Raw genomic sequence first — 18,150 nt, 5'->3', positions numbered from 1 at the left:
CAAAAAGGACCTCTAGACTAGGGGTTGGCAAACTGTGGCTCTAAGCAAGCAATCCTTGTTTGTGAATAAAGTTTTACTGAAATATAGTCATGTCCTTTTGTTTATGCATTGCTTATCATGTTAAATGGCAGAGTTGAATAGATGCAATGAAACTTTATAGCCTACAATCTTGAAGTATTTACTAGTGAGTCCTGTAAAGAAAAAGTTGCTGATCCCTGCTGTAGATAGTGAATAGGATAGTGCACAATTTTATTTTCTGTATTGTGTAGTGGGAAGACAAGAATTTAGGAACTAGATAAATCTGGACTCAAATCTTAATTCCACCACTTCATAAATGTGTAATTTGAGGCAAGTTATGCAAGCTTTCTGGTATTCAGTTATAAATATGATAATACCTCTCATATAGTTATCATGAGGATGAACTAAAATAGTGGATAAAAAGAGACTAGTAGAATTTTTAGATCGAATGTGGTAGGAGATTTTTTAAAAATGTTATTCTTAATTATCATTTTTTCAGAATATGAGAATCTTCTATCATAATTCTATCTTTAGAGCCAAAACTATCTGTAAGTTAATAGCCTTAAACTACTGGACTTGTCATCAAAAGAGAGGGGGCTATTCATGGTGCCTGCAATAGAATATGACCACCATGCTATTCTTTGCCGCAATGAAGAGCAGCCTCCTGTATCAGCCAGCACAGTGAACTGGGGCTTAGTTGATTAGAAACCCAGATAGGTGAATATGGAAAACTCTTAAATCTCTCTGGTGGTCAATTACTGTATCTCTAAAGTAAAAATGTTAAGCCAGAGACAGAAAACTGCTGAGATCCTTCGAGGCTTTACAATTCTGTGAAACAATGTCACCATAGCTTCTTTCTTCTACCATTTCACCGCTGAGAAAGGAAAGTTTTAGATAAAGAGAAAAGATGATAGGAAATTGTGACCACATACAAGGCAGTGATATTTTCAGCATAACGCTATTACTTTCATTTTATATTCTCTAACAGGAATTCCTTTAGGCAGAAGACAAGGTCTGATATATTCTTTGTTACCTATTCGCTCTGCTTCTTACAGAGTTCATAGAGTTCTGCACACAGTGGCACTTAATTAATATCCAATGAAGATGGAAACACTTTTTAAATGGTTATTATCATTAACTGTTTCTTCATAGCGTCCCCAGAAGGCAGTGTCAGGATAATTACCTGTGTTTTACAGGTGAGAAATCTGAAGCCCAGAGAGGATAAAGCCACATGGCTAAAGTTATACAGTTACTAATCAGCAGAACTGGGAATAGAATTCAGCATCCCAAGTCCTGAGATTTTGTTTAAACAAAATCATAACTACAGCCTGCCAAAAGACTAGGAACCTTGGGGAAAGGCATTCCCCTGTAAAGACCAGAGGCTTTATACTGCCAGCCAAAAGGAAGGAGCAGAATGCACTTCTGGGAAGCCATTTTATCTCACTTGTTAATTTATTTTCTCAATTCTTCTGAGCAATTTATATACAAAAATTATCCTTCAGGTTCTAGACAGCTTGTTAACATGGTCTTCTGATTCTTGGATAAAATATCCAAGCTCTAAAGGCCTGTACTAACTATGAGATTAGTGAGTGTAAAGTACTAGCAATTAAGAGAAAGTAGGTGGCACAGAGAGCATGATTTATTTTACTCACTCATGCAACAAATATTTATTGAATGCCAGTCACTGATCTAGGCATTGGGAAGACAGTCACAAACCAGTAGTATTCTCCTGATGGATGTTATGGTCTGGCAGGGTACAGAAAATATGCATTGCTTATCATGCTACATGATAGGAGCAAGGAGGTGATGTAGCTTATCATGCTACATGATAGGAGTTAGGAGGTGATGCTGGGAAAAGAGTAGCTGGGTGAGCTAGTATGCCCAAAGGCCTTGAAATATCACATGCTCAGTGTGTTCATGGAATGGCAAACTAGCCTGTGCTCATGGAGCAAGGTAAGCGGTAGTAAGAAAAAATCACATTGGAAAGAAAACTGAGCAGGTCATGGTAAAGACTTTGAATTTTATTCTGAGTAGAGAAAGCACTGGAAGGTTGAAGGCAGAGAAGTGACATGTTCTAGTTTATATTTTACCTTGCTCTTCCGATGGTAATATGGAGAATGGATCACTGGAAGTATAAAATGGGAGAAGAAAGAATTCAAAGGACCCTGTAATGGTTGAGGTGTGAGACGTGGAGGTTGTTGTTGAGGTGGTGGATGGTTTTTGGAGATGAGATCTATTTTGAAGATAATGCCAACTTATTTTCTAATGAATTGGATGCAGAGTGTGAAAGAACTGGAAAAGTTAAAGATAATTCATGTTTTTTGTCTTAAGCACCTAAGTGAATCATGATAAAATTTACTGAAATAGAGAACAGAAATGAGAAAATATTGGGGAAGATGCAAGATTTCAGTGTTGTACAAATTAAATTTGAAATTGGAGTGAAGCTGTTCAGAAGGCAGTAGGACTTATGAGTTTGGAGTTCAGAGGACAAGCTGAGACTGAACACGTTTTTGCAGTAATTACTATGTAGATGGAATTTAAAACTGTAGAACTGATCAAGATAACACCTAGAAAGTAATTAAAGATTAAGCCCTGTGACATTGTGATATTTAGATTCTGGGAGAGAAGGAGAAGCCATATATTAATAGTAAACTGGGAAGGAAGAAGAGCCAGGTGAGTATAGTAGAGGACAGGTGAAGAGTGTGTCTAAAAAGGATGTGATTACCAGTGTCAAATGCTGTTGAGAATATGAATTAGAAGGAAATTGATAATTGACTGTTGAATTTGATAATGTAGATGTTGGCAGCAAAGTCCTTGGTGATTTCACAAAAATGGTTTTAGTGAAGAGGTAGACACAAAAACTTTCTCAAAGAGCATCCAAGAGAGAATTGAAGAGGAGATATTGGAAAAAGAGAAAGAAATTTTCAGTTCAGCTTTCCTAAAGGAGGAATCAGAGAACTGGTGCAAGCACTGATTGGAGATATGAGCGAAAAAAAATCATTTATTTTTTAACATAGGATATGGTACATTATGTTTGAATACTAATTGGACTGATTCAGGGAAAAGGCTTGCAAGGCAAAGAGGAAACAGATTGATGGGAAAGATAGGCAGTGAAACTTGGTAGGGCCAGTGGTTTAGAAATTATTGGGGATTTAAAAATTCATTGGATTTGTGTTACTAGAAGAAGCAAATTTGAGATATAAGTGATCAAGAAGTGAGATGCTTCAAATGGAGTTCTTGTTAATAGACAAGTTCCAATCAAGTAATAGGATGAGACTATTAATTCCTTGTATGCAATATTTGTTAATTCATTGATCCCTACAGAGGACAAGTGCTAGTTCTGTTTTCTGTATTCACTGTGTATACTCAAAATACATGTATTTAGAATATAAATATAACTATTTTTTTCTATTTTGAGGTTGTTTATGTTTTATATATGCATAGCATTCTGCAGTGGAAACGGGTAAAGAAGAAGAGATAATTTCTGTAATAAGGCATTCTAGACAATTTATCGATTCTATCAGAAAGAAAGGTGGAGTGCATGGGGACAAATAATAGGCAAGTTGGTAAACTTGGAGGAATCGTAAGCATATGAAAGCTATCTTTTGATGTCAATGCTTTAGTGAAATGAGAAAGAGAAGCTCTGAAGAGGGAGAGTGAGTTGAGTGGAGAAATGGAGAAGATTGCTAGGTAGCTTGGAAGGCCCGCTTGAGGTTTGTGGTAATAAATTTAAAGTAAGACCAGTCAGCACATTTATGTGTAGTACAGTATTAGGGTTTTCCATTGAAATAAAACAAAATGATTGAATTCCTTCTTCATCTTTTTTTTTTTTGTTTACTGCCATCCAAAATAATATCTTCAGGCATTAAGGAAAGAATTTTATTTCCGTAAAAATTGGATGATAAAAGTTGGCAGCCAACATTTATACTTATTTCTGAAAAGCAAATAGACTGTACTTAAGCTAATATATTTGCTTCTATTAAAGTGTATTTCAATGACATTTCTTCTTCTAGAGATATGTATGTTAACATAATTTCATTTAATATTGTGGTAAGAAATAAATGTTTATATTGCATGTTATACTATTCACTATGTAAATGAAAAAGAATGAGTTAAAAATATAAGAAAATAAAAAATATCTGTGTCCCTATCAACCAGTTATAATCACTAGTACTGTTTTAGTGTTTTAGTACTGTTTTAGTGTATACATTTTTCTGGACATGTAGAGATAAATAAATTTATTTCCCTTAGACACTATACTTCAAAATTTTTTATTACCCAATTTTCATATCTATCTGTCTAAATAATATGTATCTAAACTGTCTTTCAAAATTACTCTTTAGCATATCACTTAAATAAATCCTTTAATGTGATATTACCAATCATATTGTGAACAGTTTTGTCATAGAACTCACAAATTACTTATAAAGTTCAAATTGAAGAGAGAAAATAAGGGAATATCTAAAAATATTTGGAAAAAACCCACAAAAAAAAAAAAAAAAAGAAAATGCATACCCTTTACCTAGCAATGCCATATATATGGCACAAATATATATATATATCCCACAAATATATATACATATATATTTGTGGGTTTTTTTTTTTTTTTTTTTTTTTTTTAGTATAGATGGTTTCTCACCATGTTGCACAGGCTGGTCTTGAACTTCTGAGCTCAAGGAATCTGCCCACCTCAGCCTCCCAAAGTGCTGGGAACCACCACATCTGGCCAACCTAAGCCGTGTTTTAATAGAAATATTAGTACGTGTAAGAACACTTACTGAAGCATTGCTTCTAATAATTCCAATTTAGAAATTACTCAAATGTTTTTCAGTAGATAAATGATGATGCATTTAATTTAAAAGACAGGTTTTCCACAACAGACAGTTCAGTGATAAATATCATCAAGTAATAGGTATCATATAGTGTTATTTATAAAAATGAAATTCAAAGCTTTCTATGTTTAGAGGCATATGAAAGAAAATCTATAAAAGAACATTTATAAGGCTATACACTGAATGAATTAACAGTGGGTATCTCTTAGGCAAGAAATAGGATTTGAGGAAAGACAGTAAAGCAATTTGGGGGAAATTTTGGATTTTTACTTTGTATGTTTCTTATCAGTTTGATTATTTTTATTTATAATAAGATTATGCATTATTTATCAGTTGTTATCTGTATATTTTTATGAATTATATATATTATAAGGCACCATAATCAAATTAATAACAAAAATGGAATTTGCTGGTAACTTTTTGGGGCTTGCTATCGCTAACTTTGTTTGGGATATGTGTGCTTATAGGTAATATAGATAAGGGACATCTAAAGTTTCATTGAGTAAGTAAACTAGAAGTTCAAGCAAAAAGAATGACCAGGCGTGAGGCAATAATATCAGAAACATAAGAAACAGCACGCGTGAAGGCTCAGAGGTAAGAAGCATGTGGTATGCCTGTAGAGTGGAACTCAAAGATGTAGAATAAGGATGGTTAGATAGGCAGAGTTCAGATCCTAAAGGGTCTTGCAATTTATGCTGTTTGGGGAACATATTAGAGATCGGTCAGTGCAGAGTTTTTAAATTTGGGAGTGACGTGATCAGATTTATATTTTTATAATTTCAGTTGTACTTCAGAGTGAAAAATGGATTCAGTGTGCCTGTTTGGATAGGGAAGGCCTATTCCTCACATAGTGGTCCAGGTAAGACAAGTCAGTAAAATGGACAAGGGTGACGGCAACAGATATGGGAATAACTGAACTAATTCAAAGAACAGCTATAAAAGCGTGTTGGCAGGAATTACTGGTTGGTTGGATATGAATGAGGACACAAAAAAGTCACCTTTACACTTTACAAAAGAGGCACAGGTAAAACAAATACACAAAAAGGTTGAAAGTAAAAGAGCAAAAAGATGTGTATCAGGCAAGCATTAACTTAACTAGTGTTGCCATATTGGTATCAGGTCATTAAACTTAAGAAAGAAAACATTATATCAGATAATTATCTAAATTGTGATAAATTCCAACGTACCAGATACATACAGATTTAAATTGCTATGCATTGCTACATTCTAAATAGAACAAAAGCAAAATTTTATTTATTTTTTTTGAGACTGAGTCTCGCTCTATCTCCCAGGCTGGAGTGCAGGGGCCCGATCTCAGCTCACTGCAAGCTCCGCCTCCCGGGTTCACGCCATTCTCCTGCCTCAGCCTCCGGAGTAGCTGGGACTACAGGCGCCGCCACCTCGCCCGGCTAGTTTTTTGTATTTTTAGTAGAGACGGAGTTTCACCGTGTTAGCCAGGATGGTCTCGATCTCCTGAACTCCTGATCCGCCCGTCTCGGCCTCCCAAAGTGCTGGGATTACAATCTTGAGCCACCGCGCCTGGCCCAAAAGCAAAATTTTACAAATAATAATGGCAAATTGGGATCTACCAACTCTAGCAGCAGTCCCCGACTTTTTGGCACCAGGGACCAGTTTCATGAAAGACTATTTTTCCATGGATGGCGGATTGTGGGTGGGGGGTAGTTTCAGGATTAAACTGTTCCACCTCACATTATCAGGCCTTAGATTCTCATAAGGAGCACACAATCTAGAGCCCACTTAGGCACTGTTCACAATAGGGTTCATGCTCCCATAAGAATCTAATGCCTCCACTGATCTGACAGGAGGTGGAGCTCATGGGGTAATGCTTGCCCGCCTGCTGTTCTCCTCCTGCTGTGCAGTGGGTTCCTAACAAGGCATGGACCCATAGCGGTCTGCAGCCCAGGGGTTGGGGACCCCTCATCTATAGGAGAGATTTTAATGTATCTTTCTCAATTAAGAATAGATAAGTAGGGCCAGGCCCGGTGGCTCACGCCTGTAATCCCAGCACTTTGGGAGGCCAAGGTGGGCAGATCACGAGGTCATGAGATCGAGACCATCCTGGCTAACACGGTGAAACCCCGTCTCTACTAAAAATATAAAAAATTAGCCCGTCGTGGTGGCGGGTGCCTGTAGTCCCAGCTACTCGGGAGGCTGAGGCAGGAGAATGGCATGAACCTGGGAGGCAGAGCTTGCTGTGAGCCGAGATCCTGTCACTGCACTCCAGCCTGGGCGACAGAGTGAGACTCTGTCTCAAAAAAAAAAAAGATTAGATAAGTAAGCAATTAACTAAGTCTGAAGAAAATAAGAACACCACAGTAAATACATATGGTCTAATTATACAAAGTGTTGCATCTAGTAATTTAAAAATACGTATTATTTAAACATATAAAATATCTACAAATATATAATGACAATGTACCAGTCAAACATAATAACAAAAATTATGTATGTGTTAAATATCAAAAAAGCGAACTGAGGAATTATGAGTAAAGCAGAACTGAATATATATTATTGCTATTAGAATGTTCAAATAGGCTCAATTGGAGGGAAAACTTCTAAGCCATTAAAAAAAGTGAATTTATAGGTTAAAATCTTCTTCTTCTTCTTCTTCTTTTTTTTTTTTTTTTGAGATGGAGTCTTGCTCTGTCACCCAGGCTGTAGTGCAGTGGCACAATCTCGGCTCACTGCAACCTCCACCTCCTGGGTTCAAGTGATTCTCCTGCCTCAGCCTCCCAAGTAGCTGAGACTACAGGCGTGCACCACCATGCCTGGCTAATTTTTTTTATTTTTAGTAGAGACGGGGTTTCACCATGATGGCCAGGCTGATCTCGAACTCCTGACCTTGTGATCCACTCCCCTCAGCCTCCCAAAGTGCTGGGATTACAGGTGTGAGCCACTGCACCCGGCCTAAAATCTTACAAACTTAAAACAAATTTAGGTAATTTTATTGTGAGTTCTTTCAAACTTAAATCTCCTTAGCTTGATAAACTGTCTATCAAAATCTGTATCAAACATATGTGGCAATAATATGTTAAGAAATAGTCCCTCCCAAAACAAAAAATTGTTAAAGAATACATTTTTAAAAAGGTAAAACCATGACATATAGAGTAAAATTAATGTGAACAGGCCAGGTGGGGTGGATCACGCCTGTAATCTTAGCACTTTGGGAGGCCGAGGTGGGTGGATCACCGAGGTCAGGAGTTTGAGACCATACTTGCCAACATGGTGAAACCCTGTCTCTACTAAATATAAGAAAGTTAGCCAGGCGTGGTGGCAGGCACCTGTGGTCCCAGCTACTCAGGAGGCTGAGGCATGAGAATCACTTGAACCTGGGGAAGGAGGTTGCAGTGGGGCAACAGGGTGAGATTCTGCCGGGGGGGGGGGGGGGGGGGGGGGGGGGGGGTGTGGAGGGGCCGGGGAAGAAAAAGAACGGATGCTAAAGATTTTAACTTTAAAATCTTTAACATATGTTCATATTAATTAACGAATAAGATGTTGCAAGTAGTTCAAAGAAAGTTTTTTTAAAAAAAACAACAGCATATATATTGGCAATTAGAAATGCTGTAATGAATTTACTTAAAAGATGTGAAATTGGTCAGTATCCTTATGGCAATAATCAGTGACATCTAAAATGAACAATTTCCATTTACATGGGCAAGAATTATTTGCATTACTATCAGTGTTCCACAATTTACAGAATTGCAAAATAGCTTAAAGATAGTAAAAAACAGAGTCTCCATAGAATTATATAACTCAGGCAATATTTAGTTATCCATTAAAGAAACACAGTAATACTTTTGGTCCGTTTCAAAAACCTTCTCAGATTTTTCCTACAATTTGTACATTTTTAAGTAAAATTATTAACATTTTGTTTTACAAGAAATCTGATCATGAACATTTACTTTGAACATTCACCATAAGTCAGTAGTGATATTATTAACTACATGGAAAAAAAAATACAAAGGTGCTAAAAAAGCAACATGTGTTTCAAAGAGTAGCAATCAGATTAAGAAGGCAATGTATGACTGTAATGAATCTTTTCCTTTCGATCATCTTTAGATCATTTATTACATAATTTTGCTCAGTTTTTAACTCCAAATTTTCTAGTATATATACAAAATATGAACCATGTTCACATATTGTGATTAATTGAAAAAAAAACCTTGCAAATAGTAAATGCTTAAAACAGAAAAGGATTTAATTCTAAAATATTTTAGACATCAAGGCAATGGAATCAAAGTAAAGCTTTTCAAATTTTATTCTGCCCATGGTGAATATTGTGTTTACAATAACATTTAGCACCCCAACAAGAAACTTTTATGCGTTGGCAGTCACTCTCCATTTTTCCCCAAATGTTCCCTCTCCTAGCACTAGGAAACCACGAATCCATTTTCTGTCTCTATAGATTTGCCTATTCTGGACATTTCATAAAAATTGAATTATCCAATGTATGGTTTTTAGTTTATTTCAGTTAGCATAATGTTTTTAAGGTTCATCCATATGACAGCATGTACCAAAAATCTATGTATTTTTATTGCTGAATAATATTTCATTGTATGGAAATACTGCATTTTATTTATCCATTCATCAGTTTTTGGACATTTGAGTTGTTTCCATTTCAGGCTATTATAAATAATTTGGCTACGAGCACTTTATGTGCAAGTATTCATGTGAATCTATATTTATCGTGGGTACCTCAGGGTGAAATTGCTGAGTTAAATGGCAACTTCACATTTAAACTTTTGAGCCAACTCTGATGATGGAGTCTTAATTTTCAACATTTCATTTCCAAAAAATCTCTTCATCAAAAAGCACAATTAAAATTTTGAAAAGATAAGCCATAGACTAGAAGATAGTTAGAGCAAATATATTCTATAATAGATTAGCATCCAAATATTTAAGGACTTCTGTGAATCAATTAAGAAATTCCAACTTAAAAATGAGCAGGAGATATTAATAGACATTTCAGAGTATAAGCATTTAATGGAATTTTCTAAGAAGAATCTCAGGAGCTTCTCTGGTTTCTGTGGGAACTCTTCTTCCAACAGGAAGGATTGGATCCAAACAGCCTCCTACAGATTCAGTAGCTCCCTAGATTTGAAAGTGTCTTCTCTACCTTGCAAATCCAGCACTGTCAGACTTGGGTCAGATATAGACAGTAGTGAAAGCAAAAAGTATATTATCACCCCTCCTTTATAAAAACAGTAACTGTGTCATGAGACGAAACCTTGATATGATATGAAGCAAGATTGTCAGCACCCCAATGGGTATTTAACGTTAAATTAAGAGCAACATAGTAATGATTCTGACATTCAGCTATGTGGCAGTTCTGTTCTTCAGTGGTACCAGGAGTTTCTATTTTTACTCGTATTTTCATAAGAATTAAATTGAGTGTTGGAAGCTGCATGGTCTATTAGCAAGTTTCTCTTCTTCACTTTCATTTTGAGTTGAAGCGTAGATAAAGATCTCTAAGTGCAGGCAAGATGTGTTTATTTATTGCTGGGGATGATGAAAGGAGAGCAACTTGGCTTAATGGTCGTAGAGATGATTTTGACTGGACATTATGAGCGTGTCCTGAGTTGGTCCCTTCTGGTGGGTTCCCGGTCTCCTTGACTTTAAGAATGAAGCTGCGAACCTTCGCAGTGAGTGTTACAGCTCTTAAATATGGCACGGACCTAAAGAGTGAGCAGCAGCAAGATTTATTGTGAACAGTGGAAGAACACAGAAAGAAGGGGCGCTCCAGCCTGTTGCTGCTGCTGGCTGGGGTGGCCAGCTTTTATTCCCTTATTTGTCCCTGCTTCTGTTCTATCAGAATGCGCTTTTCTCAATCCTCCCCACCATTGGTTACTTTTAGAATCCTACTGATTGGTCCATTTTACAGAGCGCTGATTGGTCCATTTTACAGAGCGCTGATTGGTCTATTTTACAGAGCACTGATTGGTCCATTTTACAGAGCCCTTGCTAGCTACAGAGCACTGATTTGTGCATTTTAAGAAAGCGCTGATTGGTGTATTTTACAAACCTCTTGCTAGCTACAGAGTGCTGATTGGTGCATTTTACAATCCCCTTGTAAGACGGAGAAGTTCTCCAAGTCCCCATCAACCCAGGAAGTCCAGCTGGCTTCACCTCTCAGGAAGACTGTCTTATTGGTCCTAGAGATAAAATACTGAAATGGGCTATTGATATAGATTGCCATTCCATCTTCAGAAACCTTTGAGAAGAGGAAAGGAGACAACATAATAGAATACCACTTCAATGGCAAGTCAGATGATTCCAGGAAACAGCAACATCAAGTCAAGAAAAAAAAAAAAAAAAAGGAAAGACAACTTTCCCTTAGGTCTTTGACAAAGTTAAATTGACTTTTTTCAATTCCTTCTAGAAGGTTATCTTCAGGTGGAACTAGTTCCAAGCCCATTTTCCTGCTTCAACTAACTGAAGAGAGAAAAGTAAACAGAAGACACTCCATGTGGGCTCCAACCTGTAATTTCCCCATCATCAGGAGGAGAACTCCAAATCTCAGCCACATGTTCTAACGTTGCTTCTTTTACTTGACTAATCCATCAGTAGTCTTATTCTTTGGGATTAGAGTTATTTTAATGAAGAAGCGCTGATTGGTGCGTTTTTTTCCTAGAAGCTAACAAATGCTACACTTTAGGTTTTGGAATCAGGTTTTTATCATGCTCTACCTCGTAGATTTTAGCAGTGGCCTCTGTGTGTCATTCATAAAATAACTTAAAGAGTGTTGTGTTTTTCCTTTTAAACTAGAGCTCTGTGAAGTTGACTCAAGGGTCTTATAGTGGGAGGGAATGGTTACAAGAGTGGGGTTCCATGCTTTTTACTTCTCTTTTTTTCTTTTTTAACAGATTTATTGAGATATAGTTTATGTACCATACAAGTCACACATTTGAAATATAGAAGTCAGTGGGATTTAGTATATTCACAAATATGTAACACAAGCACAGTCAATTTTAGAATATTTTATTATCTCAAAAAGAAACTCTGTGCCCTTTGACTATCACCTCCCCTGTGATGGTTAATATTAAGTGTCAACTTGATGCGATTGAAGCATGCAAAGTATTGTTCCTGGGTGTGTCTGTTGCCAATGAAGATTAACATTTGAGTCAGTGGACTGGGAGAGACAGACGCACCTTCAATCCGGGTGGGCACAATCTAATCAGCTACCAATGTGTCTAGGATAAAAGCAGGCAGAGAAATATGAAAGGATTAGACTGGCTTAGTCTTCCAGCCTACATCTTTCTCCCATGCTGGATGCTTCCCACTCTCAAATATCGGGATCCAAGTTCTTCAGTGCTGGGGCTCGTGGATCTTTGACCACAGACTGAAGGCTGCACTGTCGATTCCCTACTTTTGAGTTTTTGGTACCAGACTGGCTTCCTTTCTCCTCAGCTTGCAGATAGCCTATTGTGGGATTCATCATTGTGATCATATGAGTCTGTACTCCTTAATAAACTCCCCGTTATGTATATATATATCTATCCTATTAGTTCTGTCCCTCTAGAGAACCCTGACTAATACATCCCCTAACATACCAGGTGCCACCTAGCTCTAAACAACCACTAACCTATTCTCTGTCTCTATAGAGTTCTGTGTTACAGAAATTTTATGTTAATGGATTTATATAATATGTGCTCTTTTGTGACTGGCTTCTTTTTCTTAGCATCATGTTTTCCTGTTTCAAAATATAACTATTTCATTTCTTTTTATGGCCAAAAATTATTCCATTGTAAGTGTCTTTATTTTTTAAACATGTGGCTACAGGCAAATTTTTATATGAAATAAATTTATATTTGTAAACTAAATATGAATAAATATATTTGTTATATACGAAATATAATAATTTCAATACTAGTGATGTGAAGTTCTCTTATATCCATGACAGATTTAACACTCTTTGAGCCTATAATTCATCCTTTCTATAACCAAGGCTTTCACTGAATATTCCTGGTCAGCAAGTGTGTTAACTCCCTTTACTTATAATACAATTATAGAGAATTTGAATTAGTGTGTAACCACCTTCAATAGTGTTTTCATGTTAAAGATGATTGTGCCCAATCAAAGCTTCTTCCTTAACAAAATGTAGCATGCAGAATCTTCCCTGATCTGTCAAATCTCTTGAAACTCTTCAGGTAGAATAATAAAGTGGTTAAGTCTGTATTTTATAGAGTTTATCTACTTGCATTTGAATCCCGGTTCTATTATTTTTTACCTTTGAAACCTTGGGCAAGATACCTATTTTAAGCTGATGTTTCTTCATGTGTGAAACAAGAAGATAACTATATACACATCACAGAGCTTTTGGGGAGGAAATTTAATATGAAAAATGTATTTGAATCTTAAGCACAGTTTCTGGCAGATAGTAAGCATTTAATGAATATGAATTGCTATTTATATTATTATTATTATTATCTATTTTGGTGTTATTCACACTTGAATCCCATCATATATTGTAGCACCGTGCTTGTTACATCCTAATTGAACTCCCCCCAACAAGGTATGCTAAATTAATAAATAAATGAATAAGAAGCCTCTCAAGACAGAAGGATTCAACTTTATAGCTTTGATATTTTTAAACCCTGGATTTCACAACCACAGTTTTCCATCTTTCAGGAGTTATTTGGGGAAGTCACTGAGGGAAGTTCTTCTCAATAACAAAAGTTACTACTGATGGCAAGATGTGTCAAGTACTGCCTTCTTTTTTTAAATTTTTTAAAAATTGTTTTATTTCAGTAGGTTTTTGGGAAACAGGTGGTGTTTGGTTACATGAGTAAGTTCTTTAGTTGTTATTTCTGAAATGTTGGTGTACCCATCACCTGAGCAGTGTACACTGTACCCAATGTGTAGTCTTTTATCTCTCATCACTCCTGCACTATATCCCTTCACTTTCCAAAGTCCAATGTATCATTCTTATGCCTTTACATCCTCATAGCTTGGCTCCCATATATGAGCGAGAACATATGATGTTTGGTTTTCCATTCCTGAGTTACTTCACTTAGAATAATAATCTCCAGTTCTACCCAGGTTCGTGAAAATGCCATTATTTTGTTCCTTTTTATGGTTAAGTAGTATTCCATAGTGTGTGTGTGTGTATCACATTTTCTTTATCTACTTGTTGATCAATGAGCATTTAGACTGGTTACATATTTTTGCAATTGCAAATTGTTCTGCTATAAACAAGCATGTGCAAGTATCTTTTTTGTATAATGACATTTCCTCTGGGTAGTTAGTAAGTAATGGGATTACTGGATCAAATGATAGACCTACTTTTAGTTCTTTAAAGAATCACCCTTTAGGCCGGGCGCGGAGGCTCAAGCCTGTAATCCTAGCACTTTGGGAGGCCGGGACGGGCGAATCACAAGGTCAGGAGTTCGAGACCATCCTGGCTAACACGGTGAAACCCCGTCTCTACTAAAAAATACAAAAAGCTAGCCAGGCGAGGTGGCTGGCGCCTGTAGTCCCAGCTACTCGGGAGGCTGAGGCAGGAGAATGGCGTCAACCCGGGAGGCGGAGCTTGCAGTGAGCTGAGATCCGGCCACCGCACTCCAGCCCGGGCCACAGAGCGAGACTCCGTCTCAAAAAAAAAAAAAAAAAAAAAAAAAAAAAGAATCACCTTTTAGTTCTCTAAGGAATCACACTGTTTCCCATAGTGGTTGGTTTACTGGTTTACATTGCTACCAACAGTTGTAAAAGTGTTCCCTTTTCACCACACCCATGCCAGCGTCTTTTTGTTTGTTTTTTGATTATGGCCATTTTTGCAGGAGTAAGGTGGTATCGCATTGAGGTTTTGATTTGCATTGCCCTGATAATAAGTGATGTTGAGAATTTTTACATATGCTTGTTGACCATTTGTATATCTTCTTTTGAGAGTTGTCTATTCATTTCCTTAGCCCACTTTATGATGGGATTGTTTTTATCTTGCTGATTTGTTTGAGTTATTTGTAGATTCTGGATATTAGTTCTTTGTGAGATATATAGATTGTGAAGATTCTTCTCCCATTCTGTGGGTTGTCTGTTAACTCTACTGATTATTTCTTTTGCTGTATAAAAGCTTTTTAGTTAAGTCCCATCTATTTATATTTGTTTTTGTTGCATTTACTTTTGGGTTCTTGGTCATGAAGTCTTTGCAAAGACAAAGGCAAAGCCTTTGCCTTTGTCTAGAAGGGTTTTTCTGATGTTATCTTCTAGAATCTTTGGGATTTCAGGTCTGAGATTTAAGTCTTTGATCCATCTTGAATTGATTTTTGTATAAGGTGAGAGATGAGGATCCAGTTTCATTCTTCTACATGTGCTTACCAGGTATCCCAGCACCATTTGTTGAATAAGATGTCCATTCCCCACTTCATGTTTTTGTTTACTTTGTTGAAAAGCAGTTGGTTTTAAGTATTTGGCTTTATTTCTGGGTTCTCTATTCTGTTCTATTGGTCTATGTGCCTATTTTAGTATATCATTACCATGCTGTTTTGGTGACTATGGTCTTTTAGTATCGTTTAAAGTCAGGTAATATAATGCCACCAGATTTTTTTTCTTTTTGCTTAGTAATGCTTTGACTATGTGGGCTCTTTTTTTTTTTGGTTCCATATGAATTTTAGAATTTTTTTACTAGTTCTGTGAAGAATGATGGTGGTATTTTCATGTGAATTGCATTGAATTTGTAGATTACTTTGGGCAGTATGTTCATTTTCACAATATTGATTCTACCCATCCATGAGCATGGGATGTGTTTCCATTTGTGCCATTCATGATTTCTTTCAGCAATGTTTTGTAGTATTCCTTGTAGAGGTTTTCCATGTCCTTGGTTAGCTATATTCCTAAATTCCTAAGTTGTTTTTTTTCTGCAGCTACTGTGAAAGGGGTTGAGTTATTTATTTGATTCTCAGGTTGGTTACTGTTGGTTTATAGCAGAGCTACTGATTTGTAATTTTATATCCTGACACTTTGCTGAATTCATTTACCAGTTCTGGGAGCTTTTTGCATGAATCATTAGGGTTTTCTAGGTATATGATCATATTATTAGCAAACAGTGACAAACTAGTTTGACTTCCTCTTTACTGATTTGAATGTCCTTTAATTATTTCTCTTGTCTGATTGCTGTGGCTAGGACTTTTAGTACTATGTTGAATAGAAGTGGTGAAAGTGGGCATCCTTGTCTTTTTCCAGTTCTTGGGGGGATTGCTTTCAACTTTTCCCTGTTCAGTATAATGTTGGCTGTGGGTTTGTTGTAAATGGCTTTTATTACCTTAAAGCATGTCCTTTCTATGCCAATTTTGCTGACGTTTTTACTCATAAAGGGACGCTGGATTTTGTCAAATGCATTTTTTGCATCTATTGAGATGATCGTGATTTTTTATTTTAATTCTGTTTATGTGGTGTATCACATTTATTGATTTACATAGGTCAAACTATCCCTGCATTCCTGGTATGAAACCCACTTGATCCTTGTCATTTATCTTTTCGATATGCTGTTGGATTCAGTTAGCTAGTATTTTGGTGACGATTTTTGCATCTATGTTCATCAACTATATTGATTTGTAGTTTTTTTTTTTTTCTTTTTTTTTCTTTCTTTCTTTTTTCTTTTTTTTTTTTTTTTTTTTTTTTTTTGTTATGTCCTTCCCTGGTTTTAGTATTAGGGTGATACTGGCTTCATGGAATGATTTAGGGAGGATTCCCTCTTTGTATTTTGGGATACTGTCAATAAGATTGGTACCAATTCTTCTTTGAATGTCTGATAGAATTCAACTGTGAATCCATTTGATCTTGGACTTTTTTTGTTGGCAATTATTTATATTACCATTTCAATCTTGCTGCCTGTTACTGGTCTGTTCACAGATTCTGTATCAGCTTGGTTTAATCTAGGATGATTGTATATTTCCGGGAATTTATCCATCTCCTCTAGGTTTTCTAGTTTATGTGCATAAAGGTGTTCATAGTAGCTTTGAATGATCTTTTGTATTTCTGTGGGATCAGTTATAATATCTCCTGTTTCATTTCTAATTGAGTTTATTTGGATCTTCTCTCTTCTTGGTTAACCTTACTAATGGTCTATCAATTTTATTTATCTTCTCAAAGAACCATTTTTTTGTTTCACTTATCGTTTGTATTTCTTTTGTTTGTTTTAATTTCATTTAGTGCTGCTTTGATCTTTGTTATTTCTTTTCTTCTGTTGAGTTTGGATTTGAATTGTTCTTGTTTCTCTTCTTCAGTGAGGTGTGACCTTAGATTGTCTACTTGTGCTCTTTCAGACTTTTGATGTAGCCTTTTAGTATTACGAACTTTCCTCTTGGCACCACTTTTGCTGGATCCCAGAGATTTTGACAGGTGGTGTCACTATTATCATTCAGTTCAAATAATTTTTTAATTTTTATCTTGATTTCATTGTTGACCCAACAATTGTTCAGGAGCAGGTTATTTAATTTCCACATATTTGCATGGTTTTGAGCATTCCTTTTGGAATTGATTTCTGATTTTATTTTACTGTGGTCTGAGAGAGTAATTGCTGTAAATTATAATTTCTTGAATTTGTTGACACTTGCTTTGTGGACTATCATAGGGTCTATCTTGGAGAAAGCTACATGTGCTAATGAATAGAATGTATATTCTGCAGTTGTTGGGTAGAATGTTCTGTAAATATCTGTTAAGTCCATTTGTTCTGGGGTATAGTTAAAGTCCATTGTTTCTTTGTTGGCTTTCTGTCTTGATGACCTGTCTAGTGCTGTTAGTGGAGAATTGAAGTCCCCCACTATTATTGTGTTGCTGTCTACCTAATTTCTTAGATCAGGTAGTAACTGTTTTATAAATTTGGGATCTCCAGTGTTAGGTGCATATATATTTAGGATTGTGACATTTTTCTGTTGGACTAGTCATTTTATCATTATATAAAGTTCCTCTTTGTCTTTTTAAACTGCTGTTGCTGTAAAATTTGTTTTCTATGATATATGAATAGCTACTCCTGCTCACTTTTAATCTCCATTTACATGGAATATCTTTTTCCACCCCTTTAGCTAAAGTTTATGTGAGTCCTTATGTGTTAGGTGAGTCTCCTGAAGACAGCAGAAACTTGGTTGATGAATTCTTATCCATTCTGCCATTCTGCACCTTTGAAGTGTGGGTCATTTAGGCCATTTACATTCAATGTTAGTATTGCTATGTGTGGTATGATTCTATTCATCGTGCTATTTATTGCCTTAATACCTTTTTATTATCATTGTGTTATTGTTATATAGGTCCTTTGAGATTTATGTTTTAAGGAGATTCTATTTTGGTG

This window comes from Piliocolobus tephrosceles, chromosome 2 (assembly GCF_002776525.5).
Source record: "Piliocolobus tephrosceles isolate RC106 chromosome 2, ASM277652v3, whole genome shotgun sequence".
Lineage (NCBI taxonomy): Eukaryota > Metazoa > Chordata > Mammalia > Primates > Cercopithecidae > Piliocolobus > Piliocolobus tephrosceles.
The sequence above is the reverse complement of the archived record's forward strand: the minus strand, read 5'-3'. Positions refer to the sequence as shown.